This window comes from Amblyomma americanum, chromosome 2 (assembly GCF_052857255.1).
Source record: "Amblyomma americanum isolate KBUSLIRL-KWMA chromosome 2, ASM5285725v1, whole genome shotgun sequence".
Lineage (NCBI taxonomy): Eukaryota > Metazoa > Arthropoda > Arachnida > Ixodida > Ixodidae > Amblyomma > Amblyomma americanum.
Window position 1 is genome coordinate 176,817,867 of NC_135498.1, and position 3,135 is coordinate 176,821,001.

The window sequence follows — 3,135 nt, forward strand, 5'->3', positions numbered from 1 at the left end:
CTGCCTGCTCTAGCAGCGCGGGCGTCTTAAGTGTTATCAACTTCCCTACACCTACAGCTACATCTGCTGTCACTGCGCACAGTGTAAGCTCCAGCTGGCTAATCAATTCATATTTGGTAGCCAGCTTACGATCACCGGCAAGGAGTGTTCCCGCTATCAGATCCTGATTTACCTCTTCCTCGCGCGTTCCCGCTGCTTCAGAGTTAGCTCCGACCTGCTCTTGCACAATGTTCAACTCTTGTTCACGAGACGTCCACTCCTGCGCCTCTTGGGTCAGCTCTATATATGCTCGCTCTGACAGCGCGTGCTCCACAGGTGTTTCGAACGCCTCTATGCCTTCAGCGATCTGTTCTGGCACGGCACACAGCGCTAGATCAGCTTGTGCTCTTTGGAGAACCACACATTCCCGTTTTGTTATTTCGTTCCCTGAATCCACACAGGCTTCAGAATTTTGACCTTCGGATTCGAAGTTGTGGCATGCCAGATCGTCAACCTGCCAGATCGTCAACCCTATCTGGTTGACTGACCTTATCAACAGCCATCTCCGACTGGGAGCTTGGTTTATCAGGCGCCGGTATCTCCACATGAGATACTAGCTCGCACACCTCTCTTCTCACCGCGGGAATACCTTGTTCCTGTTTTTTCGGACACTCAATCATCGAATGCCCAAATTTCATGCAGTTAAAACATTGAACTGCTGCGAATAAGACCTCGCTATCGACTTTCGCCCCCTGCCTTAACTTCAATTTCATCTGTGCAAGTTTTTTTCTTTTCTAGTTCAATTTGGAGTTTCAAATTTTCAATTTCACTTAGCTGTTCAGCCTCCTCCTGCTCAATGCATCGCATCCTGCCCTCCTGATCATACCGTACGGAAGCCATCTCCGTTTTCCGCGCTATCGTTTCTAGCACATAAACACTACACCGACATGGTGAATTCGGAGAAAGCAGAAAGGTCTCCTACCTTACTGGTTGCTCTCTGCCCCGGTGATCTCGTCGTCCTCCGTGATGACGACACGCTCCTCGATGCGGACGACTTGAGCTCTGGATCTCTCAGCAGCTCGCCGACTTCTGCCTCTTGTTACTGGCTTGACTTGGTCGCCTGGTTCTTTTCAGCAGCTCGCTGACTCGAACCCTCGATGGCTTGTTGTTGCCCGGCTCCTTCAGCTCCTAGCTGACTTGAGCCTCCGACGTCCTCTCGAACTCGACCCGTGATCCTGAAGCTCTCAACGTCGTCTTTCGACGCAGCTTTACGTGTTCTCCTTTAGGACAAACAGCTTGTCCACCAACTTGTTCTTCTCACCTTCCGTCCAATGCCTTGAGCAAAAAGAAGTTGCGATCCTGTGTCGACTGCGCCAGTTGAGTTTCCCCTTCCGGTGGCGATGAGTGGAAACTACTTGATGATGAAATCGGGGTTTCTTGATGACCCGGTGGTTCTACTCGCAAACATTCACATTACTCAAGGAAAAGAGAAGGTTAAGTATTTATTTACAACATAGGTAAAAAAACGAGGAGAAGCAAAGCAAGGAGAAAACTATTTACATGACTAAATTGTGGATCAGACGAATTCAGCCCCCGCTCAACCCAGAGCGCTTGGTTTTAAACCCTCTGTCTCCGCCCTTAGCGGGGACAGCAACCAATAAGATAACAAACGACCCATCTCGCCAATCAGTGGTTAGGGAAAGGAAAATAAGGTCCGCCCACTGATCAGAGATTGGGGAAAAAGTTCTGATTAAAACATTTGGGAAGGAGGTTTCAAATAACCACACAAACAACACAAATGCGACTTCCGTTCCCCACGCCACCCACGGCACCACAGATGCTAGAAACATGTGCCGACGAGGCGATGACTCAGGTTGTTGGCAGCAACAAAGAGAACACAGTCGTGAAGGGAATAATCCGTTTCCTGGTCACCCAGCACTCGGTCCCCACCCAGCTGTATCTCTCCCGCATCGCCGAAGTCTCGTCACCCCTTGACGACGCACACATGTCGACAGCTGTATCTGGTTAGGCTTTTTCAAGGCGGATTATGCCCGAGGCGGCGCGGGTAAACAAGGACGTCCGCTGCAAGACGGAGGAAGCAGGGACCAGACGGCTCCCTTTGATGCGGCACGCGGCGCCGACACTGGCGCGGCCTTTCTCAGTCTTCGTTCAAAGAACGGTCAGCGAACTCCACACATGCTATGCTATACTAGTCAAAGATTCGCCCCAGAGACGCAACGGCTTGCTTATTCTCACGCAAGACGTGTCCCTGCCAGCTCAGACGTCAGCTTTCCTCCACGCGTGCAATCTTCAGGAATGCCATCGGGCCCTTCCATATCATAAATTAATCTGACATACCCAATCTGTTCAAGAAAAACGTACTTTTCCCACATGCAGTGATAGACGCAGTGGGCGGTTTCACGCACGTGTGGGTCTTGAACCTTTCTGCACAACCAGTGCGTCTCCTGTCTGGCTGTAAACTAGCGAGATTTGACGACTATGTCACCAACACTTTCTTGGCCGTTTCCGATTGTCCCCGAACTGCATCCTAGACGCCGGAATATTCCGCTCAGCTGCAACAGATGATCAACAAGTCGCTCCCCTTTACCGAACGGCCCGCATTGAAGGACGTTCTCGCGCTTTATTGCCACGCGCTCGACTTTACCCGGACCGGGTCTACTTCTTCTTCGCAAGTCTCTCGCATGCAACATAAAATTAATACGGCGAAGGACAGGCCTATTCGCCAAAAACCGTATCGTATCTCTCTGGCTGAGTGCAAAATCATTCACAATCAGCTCCAAGAGATGTTGCAGAAAGGAGTTATTAGGGAGTCTTGCAGCCATTGAGCCGCGCCCGTAACACTAGTAAGGAAGAAAAACATTTAAGGTGATTTTGCATCGGTTATCGCCGCTTGAATGCGGCCACAAAGAAGGACGTGTACCATTTACCATGAATTGATAACACTGTTGACTGCCTGGACTCCGCAGCATACTTCTCGTTCGTTGATCTCTGATCTGAGTATTCGAGAATGCCGTTGCATCTATATGACCGGCAGAAAACCGCCTTCCTGACTCCCGATAGCTTCTTAGAATTCAATGTCTTGCAGTTAGGCTTGCGAATGCGCCTGCGACATTCGAGCGTTTCATGAATACGATC